At 45.1% G+C, this 14,988-nt stretch overlaps 1 protein-coding gene across 2 annotated transcripts in view; it reads left to right on the top strand.

The window, feature by feature from the left end:
- EXTL3 (exostosin like glycosyltransferase 3) overlaps positions 1–14,988 on the top strand; it is a 101,406-nt gene that overhangs the window by 39,877 nt on the left and 46,541 nt on the right. Inside the window, exon 1 of one of the 2 annotated variants that reach the window (XM_036888906.2) lies at positions 3,259–3,474. The exons of the other annotated variant lie outside the window; for it this stretch is intronic. The gene's annotated coding sequence lies outside the window, so the exon portion shown is untranslated. Of the gene's footprint in view, positions 1–3,258; positions 3,475–14,988 lie in introns of those variants that run through there. 2 annotated transcript variants of the gene reach the window in all.

Below are 14,988 nucleotides of genomic sequence, written 5' to 3'. Positions count from 1 at the left end.
TTCATAAAATATGTACTAATAGGATGCTGATGATGCGATGTCTGGTGCAGTGTGAGAACAGGGACCGGAGTGCTGCAGGGAGGGACCTGAGAGCTGGAGATGACGCAAGGGTGCAGGTTGACATCAGCAAGGAAGAGAGTGTGGAGAGGAAGAAGAGTCCAGGTCCTGTCTTTGCAGGGAACACCTCTTAGGAGTCAGGAGAAGGAACAGGAGCCGGAGGAGGATGGTGGGCTAGGACTGTGGAGAGGAAGGAAGAGAAATGGGGAGGACAGGTCACAGGATCCAAGGGAGGAGGTGGTTGGTCAGCAGCACCCAAGGCTCCAGGGATGTCAGAGGTGCACCAAAGTTTTTTGGGTATTTCTTCCTAAAGCTTAACTATCATTAGAATCAAATAAAGTGACATCAGGGGGAGAAACGTGTTGTTTCACGCAGATGTATGAGAAGACATTTCTGGTGCGTTCTCCAGGTAGTAGCTATCTGCAGGTCCTCTCTTGTCAGTGTAGACATGGACCAACACCTGGTAATTCTCCCACTGCTTCTGGAATTCCATGTGTCTCCTCCCACGCTGCCAAGACTTCTGCAGGGGAGCCAAGAAAATGAACTGCTGTTCAAAAAAAAAAAAAGACAACTTTAGGCTATTCATGGTGAGGTAGAGCAGGGACATGGGATGAGCATCATGAGTAACTTTTCCTGCCTATGATGACAAATGCCAAGATATAAATAGTATAATAGGAACAGGAGGGACTCCATCTTAAGGCTAAGATTCCATTTTAAAGACCAGGGAGGTAGGAGGTAAGATTCCTAACATATTTTATGCTAATCAGTCAACAACGGACCCTGTCTTAAGGCAGGGCAAGCAGTCCTATGTGGTATGTCCTCACTGCTTGAGGGTCACCACTATCTTGGAGAAGAACAGGATCAATAAATTCCTGTATTAAGTCTATCTTACAGAATATTTAGAGGACTATGGACGGTGACATAATGTCTCTCACTGGAGAGAGACATCATGAGATCACATGTGGAACCTACGTTCCCCAGGCCCTTTGCCTCATTGAAATCTGAAAAGACATGAATCCTAAGCCTTTAAGTGCACCTCCTCTCTGAGGCTGCCCTCACCCCCCTTTCTTTGAGTGTGTGCTTTGCCTTGAATAAAGCCTTCTAGCTGCTCAACTTACTGCATTTTGTCTCTGTGCTCTTCCAAGCCTCTTGGGAGGTTAATAAGAGACCCCCTTTCCCAGTGGTAATCATGTTTATTACTTTGCTATTTTATTCAATTTTTTAGACTTAAGTATAAGTCTTCATTCTTTCTGTCTTACTTAAGACAAGAAGGGAAGGGCTACTAGGATCTCTAATGTGGGCTTTTCCAGTTCCCGTCAGCTGGGTGACCCGGACAGGCCTGCAGCTGGACGATCGTGCTCTTCAGTAGCCTGCCTGAAACTCTCCTTTCTGTGCTTTGGGAAGTTCTCAGAATGTAGCCTCACTCCATCCAGTGCTTTGTGGCTCCCAAATCCTGGGGTGGTGGGGGCTTAGTTCCCACACTGTGCAGATTCAGGCGGACTCCGGCATCTGCTCTATGCTGAGCAGTTCACTGAACTTTCCTCTCTGTTCTTCCTTGCCCTGTACTGCCTGCGTAGCTGTGGCCATTCACCACCACTCTAGCTTTAATGAATTCCTTCCTGACCTACACTCGTCTGAACTTGTTTGAGAATTCTTTCTCGATCAGAGTCGAGAACTCTCCCCTGTCCAGGTTGAGGTTTCACCTAGTGCGCAGGGGGAGACCTCCCCAGACGTAGCTAGCTAGCTACCTGACAATAGTATTTGGGCAATGGTGGTTCCCCATTTTCATTTCCTTGAATGCCTCTGAGTTTTAAAAAATTTGCTTCCCCCTCTCTGACTGCCCTCAATAATTGGTAAAAGTTAGAAAGGCTTTTGTACATACATGATGGTGGTGGGTCTGTGAATGTTTAAGTTTGTTCATAGTAACAAATTATTTATTGGGAATAATATTCTTATTATGATAGGAGAGGAAAGAGTGAGTTGGGAGAAGAAAGGAAAATAGGAGATAGGAGAGCAGGATGTCAGGAAAGAGGAGAAAAAGGACGATCAGAAAGAGGAGTGCGCTCTGGTAAATAGGTTGCTAGGTTTTTTAAAGTTTTGTTTTGCAAACAGGAATCCTTACCCCAAACTGTTCCCTGTGGGAAACTAATCAATCTTCAGTGTTTCCTCAGTCTCAGAGCTAGAGCGCGGGTCTGGGCTCCTCCAGGAAGGGTGCATGAATGGGACAGGCAGCTCTGGAGTCATCCCGGGGGCTGCAGCTCCTCTAAAGCGCCAGACCACCCAAGCACAGGGACAGGAGCCAGCCCCTGGCCTTCCCCAGCTCCCTAGGTCCTGGTGTGTTTCGGGTTCCCTAGTTAGGAAGGCCTGGAGTGGAAGCTTTGCCGTTTGGGGATTACAAACGTGAAAAAAATAAATATATATTGAAGCAAATTTGGTCTTATATTACATTTATAAATTTTAAATAATGGGCTTAACTCATTCCTGAGTTAGAAATAATGATCAGGTGTGTCTTTCAGGACGGGTAGCCTTCCTTCGCCCACCGCCATTGCTTCAGTTATCCAAAAAGTCTTGCCCTGACTTTGCAAGTGTGGAAGTAGAGGGTCCCGTCTCCTAGGATTCTAGGATATGTGCACTTCTCGCTGTTCGCTCTTAGGCATTCCAGACAGTGTTCCTTTTTCCTCCTGGTTTTGGTTAAGCGTGCCACACGACTGGATTAAGCTATTGTTTCTGCAAAACCCTGGGCTTTTCCCCCGTAAGCATCCACACGGCCCGGCCTTCCTTTGTTCAGTGTTCACAGTTTCAGAACTCCAGACCGTAGCCGGAGAAGGGTCGCTCATTTAGGAAGGCCTTTCCAACGGGGCTGGGTTTGCTCGGGGACCTGCCCCGGGCCGGCTCGGGACCCAGGCTCCTGGGGGGCGGGCCGCCGCAGCGCTGCCTCCGCGCCCAGCACGCAGGCCTTCCCGCGGGGAGAGGGGCCGTGCCAACCGCGGGGCGTGGGCTCCAGCGCGCCCTCCCCTCTCGCTGCCTGGCCCGCCCGCGCCCACGGCGCCCGCTTCCCACAATCCCCCGCGCCGCCGCCCCCGGACCCCGCGAGCCCGGCGGCGCGGCCCGAGGCCTCGGCGACTCTCCGCGCGCGCTCGGGAAGGCGGCGCGCGCCCCCGCCCCGCTGGCGTCGCGAGCCCGGGTTCGGCCATTTCCGGCCCCGCGCTCTTCGGCAAGTTCCGCAGTCGCTTGTCGGAAATGGCTGCCCGCCGGCAGGGGGAGCGGAGGGTCCGGCGCGGCCTGGTAGGCGGGCGGCAGGCGGCGAGAGCGGCTTCGGGGACCCCGAGCTTCGCACAGGCGGCAGCGGCTCGTCCCTGAACTGGACGCCGGTAGGACTGCTGGCGGCGGCGGGAGCCCTGAGCGGCCGGGGCGGCGGTAAGCATCCCGGGGCTTGCCCCGAGCGCCGGGCACCGGGCGGGCGGGACCGGGGCCGGCAGTGCCGCGGCCGCGGAGCCCGGGGAGGCTGCCGGCCAGCACGACGGGGGCGTGCAGCCTGGGCGTAGGCCTTCCCAGACGTCGCGGGGCGGGAGAGGACCTCCGGGCCTTAGCACCGGCGAGGGGGTGCCGGGGCTCCGTGGGGTCCAAACACGACCTCCCCACCCCACGCGCCCCCTAGAGCCCCAGTTTGGGTTGCCTTGCCCCCATCCCCACCCCTTTTTCTACCCTGGCTTCAGCTGTGCAGCCTCTCGTGCTGCCTGAAGCCCTCCGCCCTTGCTTTGCGCCCCGAGTTTGCCCAGCTGCTGGTGTCGAGCATCTTCTGCGGGGGGGCAGCCCCGCTCTGCCCCCCTCGCATTCTCCCCGTGCACCCCCCCTCCCACATCTGCTTTGCGCCTCGTCGGACACAGTCGCCTGCAGCTGCTCCTCCTCTTGCTCTTTCACCGGGCTCACCTCCTTTCAGGATGAAGCCCACGGGCAAGCATGGCCACTTCCTGTCCGAGGGTCCAGGTGCGGCTGTTCCCTGCATCTGGGGCTCCTGCGCCCAGGCCAGGTCCGCGTAGCGAAGGGCCTAGCGCTGCCTGGGCGGGAGGGGGGCTGCCCGGTGCCGGCCCGCACTACTGAAATCTGAGCCCGGAGACCCGTCCGCGCTGCCGGGGACAGTACGAGCCCTTTCGAGATCAGGCAGGGCTGCCAGACTGCAGAGAGGGTGTTGATCCCGGGTTCCCGTCGAGCCGGTGATTCTGGTCCTATTTAGGTATCTGTGGTTCTCAAAAGACTTGAATTTGGTGGATTCCTTCCCCTAACCTGGGCTTTTTTTTTTCTTTCCTTTTCAAACATTTTAAGGGATTCATTCAAGTGCTCTAGGTTCAGCTCCTCTGGAGGCCGGGGAAGAGAAAACGCAGAACAGCACATGCCCGTTTATTTTCTGTATGTACTTTGCTTAAGAGTCATCTTTCGCAGTTCTCCTCACTTTGTCCTGTTCAAACTCACTTTTGAAGGCTGGGCTCCCCATGTTTTCTCTGGTTGTTAAAAATCTTGGTCCATTGCAGTCAAACTGGCTGCATTTACCCCCTGTTTTGTTCAACATTAGTCCAGTTTTAACTGTGTCCACATAATAGGGATAGTAACCTGTGGGGCATGGATAGTTTTGAGTGAAGCCAGGCTTTCTCCACAGCTTATTTAGCAGGGGAGACTTAAACATTTCAGGATGAAAGAAAAGCCATCTTCCCAAACTGTTACTGGATGTGTTGAAAATACTTTATCCTGTGGGAATTTCCTGACGTTCTGCCTGTGGGGAGCCCGAGAAGTCTTAAGTACTCAGAAGTATGAGGAAAAACTAGCTTACATGCTTTATGGAAGAGAATTAGAATGGTGGATCTTAGGAATACTTGAAACATTATTTATTTAACACCGGAAGTTATGGTCGATGCTTTTAGGGGTCGTACCTACTAACCAAATGGTTGACAAGCATATGCGCCTTCACCCTCTACCCCTCACTTTTCTAGGGAGGGAAAACCAGCATTCAGTGTTTGGTGTGTAGTAGGAGTTTCTTAATGATTAAGTCTCAGAGTTTTAACCTATGAGTAAGAAGACTTGAAATGAACAGGGCAGGGAGAAATGAGTCAGAGGTAAGGTTAATCCTGAAAAATGGGCTTCTGGGAATGAGGGGAAGCTTTAAAGGATGGTTTGAGGCCATTAGAAGAATGTGTGGGGATTAGAAGAGGAGGCGCCCTTTCCCACAGGGCACCAGGCTAGCTGTTGAGTGAAAAGTCATTGGAGAGGGGTATGGGAGTGAGGCAGTGGCAGCAGGGGGGTGTATGGTGGGGTCCCTATTTGAGGCGAGACTGGTAAGGAGTCCCCTGGAGGAGCGTTGGGAATACTGTCTGAAGTAGAAGTCAAGTCAGGTTATTAGGAAAGGAAGATCCCTTCAGATCTTCTGTTCGTAGGGGTTTGAGTGTCTTTGCATACAGTTACTTCAGAGTGAGGCCAGAAAAACTAACCTTTTATAAAGTGCTGAAACTGTGCCCTGTTTTCTGCTGGATATTAAATTTATGTCAGAAAACTTCTGTTAACATCTTTATTTCCATTTTATTTTGTTTCCTCTTAAGTTTTGGTGACTGTTTTGAAAACCTGTAATGATAGGTAACGAAGAGGAATGGAAGGGCTTTTCACATGTTTGTAGGTTCCGTGAAAATAGTGGGGTTCAGGCAGACAGGAATTTGAGGACTCAGGAGGTACAGAGGTAGGCTCACCTATGTGGTCTCTTCTTGCCTGAACCAGTCCCACACTCCTGGTACACTTAGAATTTTCCAGAGGTCTTTGGTGATGTCACTAGTTGGAAAGAGAAGCAGGATTAAACATTTTGTAATCTTGAGTATGTAAGAGGAATATGGGGACCCCATTTATTAACGTATTTACCTCCCCTACTCTTAGGTCATAATGTTAGTGTAGGATATTGCTCACATGTAACAAAATGACCAATTAAAATCCTAGGGGATGAAGCCATAGGAAGAGGAACTGGGTCTCAGCATTCAGCCACCTCTGCCTTTTGTCACCTGAGTGTACTGTTACAGACGAGTGGGCAAACTTTTTCAGTAAAGGACCAAATAGTAATTATTTTTGGCTCTGCAGCTGTTCAGCTCTGCTCTTGTACAGTGAAAGCAGTGTATACATAATACATATGTACAATCCATGCATACAATAATGCATACATATAATCCATGGCCAGGGAGCAAAGCTATGTCCCGATGTGACTTAATTTACAAAATGGCAGCTGACTGTCGTTTGTCAGTGCCTGCCCTAGGGCACCACCCCTCACACACCTGTCATCACTTGTGTATGCCTCCATTTGTGCCCCATCCCTCTTAGACTGGTCTGGGATATTAATGATTAACATCCTGGATGTTTACTTTGGTGACTGTTCCCTCTGTTATCCTATCTAATTCTTGTCATCATGTTAACCCTCTTCTCCAACTTACTCTTAAATGTGTTTTCAACAAGTATTTGATACTTTGCGGGATGAATACAAAAATAAGTTAGATTGAGAATATGCCCTTAGCCTGTATAAAAAGGGCAAGACATACATAAACATTATGGTGGATTACAATGTCTTAAATCACTAGCTTTTTGCTGTCAGATAGTACTCTCATACGTATTTTTTGTCACATTTTTTTTATTAAGGTATGATTGATATACACTCTGATGAAGGTTTCACATGAAGAAATAATATGGTTACTACATTTACCCATATTATCAAGCCCCCACCCATACCCCAATGCAGTCACTGTCCATCAGTGTAGTAAGATGCCACAGAACCACTATGTGTCACATATATTTTGGTCTTTTTTTTGTCTAAGTAACTTTGTGAGAGAGTTGGCTAAATGTCACAGTATTCCACCACCACCACCACCCTTTTTTTTTTGAGGGTTAAGGAAGGTAGGAAATAAAATTTAGACTTGAGGAGGTTTACTTACTTGACCAAGATCAGCTGTAGTAAGTGGCAGAATTCTTGAACTGGCCAGTAATGCTTATAGAGTTGTCCCCTCTGAATACTTAGAATGATGTAAACCTCCCTGGGCAGCCCATTCTAATTTGTAGATTAGTTTTTAGGGGGCTTTTCCTGACCGAGCTGCAGTTTGCCCCTCTCTATGATTGTCACCTTTTAGGGCCATATAAAACAAGCCTATTCCTGTTGTCTGTGACAGTTTTTCAGATGTTGGGAGAAAGCAATCATGTTTTCCGAAGACACGAGCCACAGACTGGCGTGCACGGATCAAGCATGCATACTTCCCATTTGGCTGCCCAATTTATGCAAAAACTTAGATTGGGAACCAACTTTTAGAAATGGGGAGATTTCACATAAAAATCTCCATTTCTGGCATTTTGTGAGAAAAAATTAGAGGACTTAATGATACAGAGGTCACATTTCTGAAGGCAGTAGTCTCCCTTAGATATTAACGATACTCCACTTTGCTAAGGCATCTACCTGCCAGCTTCACTCGTTCATTTCACTCTCGGGGCTGCGTAGCCGTTGAGATGGCCATCCTTTTCCTAGGTCTTCCATTCCACTGGCTAAGTAGTCCCATTTCCGTCAGATGTTTCTTATTTGATAGTTTCAAACATCCTCACCAACTTCTTAGTCCTCTGCCCTCCATTTAATGTCCCTCTTGAAGTGTGGCTCTCAGCACAGCATACTGGGTTTAATACACAATGTCGCCTGACAGAGCAGAGAGTAACCTTTGCTCCTTTGTTTCTCAGCACTATAGTTTGTTAAAAAAAAAACAACCGAAGAACAAAGTACTAGCTTTTTTTTATCCCCCCTAAGTTATCCTTTTTTAATGTATGTCATGTATTCTTGGCCCACTGAAAGTATAGCCAACTGAAATCACAGCTCTGTGCTGCATGTGTACTGTTGTTGAATGGAATCATTTTTTTGTAGTTCTGGTATTTAAGTGCTGAACTTTGCCTTTATCTATGTTAAATTTCATCCACTTAGATATTCCAGCCTGATAAAATCTGTTTGTGTCCTGGGTGTTTTTTTCCAACCTTGACTTACTTTTCCCAGCATGACTTCTTTTCTTAATTTTTTAAAGTAGTGCTGTAAAATACAAAAGCACTGTGGCTTAGATTGGAGAAAACAGTACATGAGGACCCTATTACTAATGGATCAATGAAAGGGGGTACCTTAAAAGGAAGCATTCTGCTTGAAATCTTGGAGTTGACGCAGAAGGAGGTCTTGGGAATAGCCTTGCTGCTGTGAGTTGACATATCGGTAGTATTTCCCCACAATAAAGCAAATAGGTACATGCTTTCTCTGTGCAAGGCAATTGTAAAGTCAGTGGGGTCTGAGGATCTAACAGTACCTTTGAGGTCACCTAGTCCAACCCTTTAATTTATGAGTTAAAGGATAAGGAGCATTTGAGTCAAGGACAGGGAATTGTGACCTTTGGGGACTTGATGAGCCAGAAAGATAGTAATGAGAAAGGGACAGCAAACCAGAGTCTTGAGTCGAATTCACCCATGAAGGTTGAAGTAGGGTGCCGTACATAAGGCCTAGTGAGCCTCAGTTTTCTATCTCATTTAGGGAGGCCAGGACACTAATGATACCGATTTTATGTCTCCTAGCATAAACTAAAATTATGTTTTCTTGAGAAACAGAAACCTTAGAGAAATTAGTTTACACCGTAGGCACTTGCACATCAAGTTGCCTGTTCTGGGAAGATATTTTAGCAAAATCCATGTAAAGACTTTATTTAAAAAAACTTTTTACATCTTCCCTCCCTCATATGGTGGAATCTGTGTTTTTCCACTCAACGTTATATCATGAACATTTTCCCATTTTATTTAAAATGATTGAAAAGCTTACTGACATGACAGTTCTATTAATAACATGGATGTATCACACTTTCTATTTAATCTTGCTCCTAATCCTGGATATCTGATTCTTTATTTTTTTTCTGTTAGAAAGAATGCTGTGGTGATTACATTTTTATAATACAAATCTTTACGTGGAACATTCCTAGAAACTGAAATCGCTGAGTATAAGATATGAACATTTTAAAGACTTATGTTAACAATAGGGAAATTACTTTTCTGTTTACCTTCCTACTAATACATTATAAGAGTAGTTGCCACGCTGAGGCTGCCAGCGTAGTACAGAGATGTACTGTTCTTTAAGTGCTATACTTCAGACTGTTCCAGGGTCAACATTCTTGAAGTTAAATCTTTTTTCTCATTCCTGTTTCTTTTTCTTAAGACTAATTTCTGGAAGTGGACTTGTAGGGTCAAAGTAAAGGCACAATTTCAGGGCTTTTATTACTGCCAAATGGTGCTCCAGAAGGTGCCAATTTTCATTCCCAGCAGCAGAGTGTGGGAATTGTTACCCTCTTCCTGGTGGGCACCTTGCATTATAATTTTGCCATTCTTTGCTGATTTATAGACGGAAAATGTCATTGTATCTTGTTTCAAATATATATTTCTTTGATTGCAAGGGTAATTAAACATTTAAAAATATCATTTGGGCTGCTGCTTTTTATACACAGTCATACCTCGGAGGTACTGTGGGGTCCATTCTAGACTGCTGTAATTAAGTGAATATTGTAATAAAGTGAGTCAAATAAATTTTTTGGTTTTTCAGTGCACAGAAATGTTTTGTTTATACTGTAGTCTGTTAAATATGTAATAGCATTATGTCTAAAAAAACACTGTACATACCTTGACTAAAAAATACGTATTGCTAAAAAATATTAACCATCATCTGAGCTGTCAGCCAGTCACAGTCTTTTGGCTGGTGGAGGGTCATGCTTCGCTGTTGATGGCTGCTGACTGATCGGGGGGGTGGCAGGTTCTTAAAAGAAGACAACAGTAAAGTTTGCTGCTTCGATGGACTCTCCCTTTCATAAAAGATTTCTCTGTAACATGCAATGCTATTTGATTACATTTGATTACCCACAGTAGAATTTTCAAAATTAGAGTCAGTCCTCTCAAACCCTGCCACGCTTTATCCACTGATACTCTAAATCCTCTGCTATCAACAGTCTTCACAGCTTCTTCACCAGGAGCAGATTCCATCTCAAGGAACCTCTGTCTTTGCTCCTCCATAGGAAGGAGCTCCTCAGCCTCTCAAGGTTTAGCATGAGATGCAGCCACTCAGTCACATCTCCAGGCTCCACTTCTAGTTCTTCTGCTGTTTCTGCCATGTCTGCAACTACTCCACTCAAGTCTGGAACCCCTCAAAGTCGTGTATGAGGGTTGAAGTCATCTTTTTCCAAACTCCTGTTGATGTTGATGTTTTGATCTCTTTTCATGAATCATGAATGTTGTGAATGGCATCTAGAATGGCGAATCTTTTCCAGAAGGTTTTCAACTGACTTTGCCCAGATCCATCAGAGGACTTGCCATCTTTGACAGCTGTAGCCTTACAAAATGTTTGTCTTCAGTGGGAAGATTTGGAAGTTGAAGCAGCTCCTGGATCTGTGGGCTACAGAATGGGTATCGTGTTATCATGCATGAAAACAACATGAATCTCACCACACATCTCCATCAGCGCTCTCGGGTGACCAGTTCGCTGTCAATGAGCAGTAATATTCTGAAAGGAATCTTTTTTTCTGAGCAATAGGTCTCAACAGTGGGCTTAAAATACTCAGCAGCCCATGTTGTAAACAGATGTGCTGTCTTCCAGGCTTTGCTGTTCCACTTAGCACAGGCAGAGGAGATTTAGCTTAATTCTTAAAGGCCCTAGGATTTTTCAGAATGGTAAATGAGCAGTGGCTTCAGCATAAAGACACCAGCTGCATTGGCCTCTGACAAGAGTCAGCAATAAGGCTGTTTGGCTTTCCCATTCATGTGTTCACTGGAGTTACACTTATAACTTCCTTTAAGAACTTTTCCTTTGCATTCAGAACTTAGGGCTAACTGTTTGGCACACGAGGTTTAGTTTTTGGCCTGACTCGGCTTTCGACATACCTTCTTCATTAAGTTGAGGAATTTCTAGCTTTTGATTTAAAGTGAGAGACATGAGACTGTGAATCTCTGTGATTGTATCATCTTTACTTTCAACTCTGTCAGCTTGCAGTCAATTTTTCTCACCTGATTTTGATTTTCAATTGCTGAGAACTTCTTTTTCCCTTATTTTAGACCCAGGTTAAGTTTATCCAGTAAATAAACTACTGTGGTCATTGTAGTGTGAAAAGCACATGGCTTTGATCTGTAACATGTGAATTGCCCACAAGCAGTTCTCACAAGTTGTGCTTTATCTGCAGTTGGCTTCTCTGGAAAGTGGCTTTTGTTGTTTTGAACAATAGAAAAGAGTTAGAATCTTACCAGTAACAATAGTGTTGGGAAATTGTTTAGTGCTTATGAACATACTTTCTGAGTTTTGAACTGGGTACTACTTCTCTGTGCCAGGCTGCTTGTCATGCCTGTGTTTAGAAGGAGATCAGGAAATGTTCTTCTGGGTTGTTAGTATTTAAAAACAGCACAACACCTCTGAAATGTTTTTTGAAAAACCATAGTGAAATGTTTTCCTGTACAGAACTATCTTTATCTAATTTGAAGGATGTGGATAAAATGGGAGTTCCTGTGGCCAGGATTCTCACCTGGCCCTGGTTTGACTAACTCACTACACAACGTGTGGGCAATACATTGCTATTGACTCTATATAAAGAGCTCTGCCCCGTGCTCTGGGTGACACGGTGGCATGGCTGCAAGGTTGCAGCAGAGTAGAGGCTGGAGTGGTGGCACTGCCAAGGACAGAGGCCCAGAGACAGAGACCGGCTGGCTGCATGCAGACTCGATTTTAGTGATTGACCCGCCACTGTGAAAATAAAGTTGGGCATAACTCTTTCACCCCAAGAACGTTTTACTGTCATTTTCTTTGGCCACATTGAATCCATAGCAAACTTGCCTGGGGCTGAAACCCATTGGCAAGGCAAAGGACTTGTGGCAGTTGCAACAAAAACAACAATTCTGTAGTGCAAATAGTTGTGTAGAACCCACACATTGTAATGGAATTGTAAGGGGATTTTGCTTGATGGGCTAATTTTGACTTAAATGAAAAAGAAAATAGTACTGCATACACAGATACACAGTAAGGTCACAGGTGTACCAGCAAAGATATTTTGCTCTATGTTGTCTTGTTTTGTGTAGCAGATACATACTTTAAGCATGAATACAGTTGTCTTGCCTGAGGGTTTCAGCCCTGGGCAAGTTCACTCTGGATTCAGTGAAACCGAGAAATGACAACTGAACGTTCTTTGGGTGAAAGGGTTTATACGCAACTTTATTGTCCCAGTGGCAGGTTGAGCACTAGACTCAGGTCTGCACCCAGGAGTCTGCAGGTCTGTAATCCACCTCTGTCTCTGTCTCCGCACAGAGCACTGGGTGGAGCTCTTTATACAGTGACTCGTCAGTAAGAGCTTATTGCCTATGGGTGTGGAAGCCGTAGCGTAGCAGTAGGCCAGTTACATAAAGTAGTTTAGTGTCAGGTGAGGATCCTGGCCATAGGTACTTCCATTTCCCCCACAACAGTGTTGGCTTTAGGTTCTGGAGTAGTATAATGTGTGTTTTAATTATAATTAATCATTATCCATGGTTTTGGTGTAACAGTGGAAATATGGGTAATCTAAAAATAACTTATGCATGGTGTGCATGTCACCGTGTTCCTTGAGTTAATATCACAGGTAGTTTACTATGGTGATTAAGACATTGAGAGAAGGGGCCTTGGAGTTAGGGTCGCTTTGACTTGAATCCAAGTTGTACTCAGTGTGGCTCACCTTGGGCAAGTATGTTAACCTCTGTGCTTTGGTTTCCTTATGTACAAAATGGGAATAATAGTGGTACCTGGTTTGTAGGATTATTGTGAAGATTAAGTATGATAAGAACTGTAGTAAGTTTAGCCTGGCACACAGTAAACATTCAGTAATTATTAGCTATTATAATAATTACTTAAAATAGTAAAGTTATTTGGCAGTATCATGTGGGAACGCCTGGAAGGTGTCCAGCTTCTCTGTGTCCTTCCCCATTTTCCCTTTGTACCTTTGAGGTGCAGGCCTGAGTGCAGCCCAAATGGAAGCAGCCTATCCCCTTTCCCCTTCCTTCTGCTTGCTTTCTCTCTTCCATTGAATGTTTCATTTCAGTTTTTTCTTTTTACGTGAAGAAAGGTATACAACTTTTTTGAAAGGCATTAAAGAAGACCTAAATAAACAGATATCCCAAGTCCGTGATAGGAAGTTTCAATGTAAGAGTATTTTAGTACTAAAAGAAGAAAAGTCGAGTCAGTAGGATGGTTGTTCTGTCAACGAACTCTTGAAAGAGAGGTCCTTAGCACAGGTCCTGTTCCCACTGATGACCACGGAGTTTGCTTTTCCGATAAGGACCGTGAGAAGAGAATGAATGCTCTGGGAGGGAGGAGGGAACCGAGGGCGTTGGTACGTTGAGGCATAGGAGTGAAGTGAAGGGGCTGCAGAATTCTGGATTCGAACTCTAAGCCCCAGCTTCTCAGCTTGCTTCTCGGACTTTTGCGTTGAGTTACTATTTCAGCTTTCCAGGAACACAGCTGGTTTCAAGCCCTCAAGTGAGTGGCTAACAGATCAAGAATTCTACTTCCCGTTTTTTCAGCAAAAATTTTTTGTTTAGGGCAAGAGTAAGAAGTAGGTCATTGGCCATGATCTGAATGGTAAATCTCTGTGCACAAGTATTTAAAATTTTTTTTCCTTTTTGCTGGGAGAAGACATGACCATAACCTCCTATAGGAAATGTCCCCTTACTGCCTGCCATTGGAACATCGAAGTGCAGATGTCTGCGTTGCTGACCTTTGGAAAAGAGATACCAGGAGGGAGGTCAAGGTTAGAGAGGTGAATTTGAGTCATCCAGTTAGGGGAGCAAACTGAATGAATCGGCAAGCCTCTGTTAAGTGAGGACAGAGAAGGATAAAGGACAAGCCCATCGAGGACCAGCTGTGGTTCAGGAGTGGTGACAGGGACCAGAGAAGGAGAGCCGGGGGAGCGGGTGATCTACACGTGCGAAATACAGACGCACTTAGTATGAGGTGGGGGGGCGGTGAGATGGCAGAGCACTGAGAGGAGTAGTGAAGGAAGTCGTGAATGAACGGCGAGAAGTCTCATGCTTCTGGATAAGATTGACTGTATTAAAGCAACACTTCCCTGCTTACATGCCGTGTGACTTAATTCTTCTTAGGTATTACTGAATTCCATTGATAAATATTTTGTTAAGTGTTTTGTGCCTGTATTCATGACAGAGATTTGTAGTTTTATCTTTGGGTGCCATCTTTGTCTGGTTTGGTAGCAGGATAATTCTAGGTTTATTAATTGGACTGGGACTTGTTCCCACTGCTGGAAGAGATTGTGTTATCTGGGGCTGAGAATTTCTCATTTTGGAGCTTTAAAATTATGAAATCAATTTATTTAATAGTTATAGAATTCATTATCTGTTTCATATTGGGGGAATTGTGGTAGTGTGGGTTTTTTAAGGAATTAGTCCGTTTCATCCAGTTGTCAAGTCCATGTGTGTAGAGTTGTTCACAGTCTTCTCTTACTGTGTTTTTGATGCTCACAGAGACTGTAGTGATAGCCCGTGTTTTGCTCCTGATGTTGGTAATTTGTATCTTTTCTTTTTTTCTTTGTCATCTTGCAGGTTTGTCAAAACTCTTGAGAGCTCAAAACTCTTGACAAACCTCTTTTATTGATTTCCTCTCTTTTTCTGTTTTTGATTTCATTGATCTCTGCACTTTATTATTTCTTTCCTTCTGTTTACTTTGGGTTTATTTAATTCTTTTTTGTGGTTCTTGAAGGAGGAGCTTTTTTACTTAAGACTTTCCTTTTATTCAAATGTAAGCATTTCATGCATCAGTTTTTGTCTCAGCACTACTTTACCTAAGTCCCACAAGTTTTTCCCCTTATAATGTCTTATTTAATCCTCCCAATAACCCTGGTG

Source organism: Manis pentadactyla, chromosome 1, assembly GCF_030020395.1.
Source record: "Manis pentadactyla isolate mManPen7 chromosome 1, mManPen7.hap1, whole genome shotgun sequence".
NCBI classification, from domain to species: Eukaryota; Metazoa; Chordata; class Mammalia; order Pholidota; family Manidae; genus Manis; species Manis pentadactyla.
This window is presented reverse-complemented; position numbering and strand designations above follow the sequence as displayed.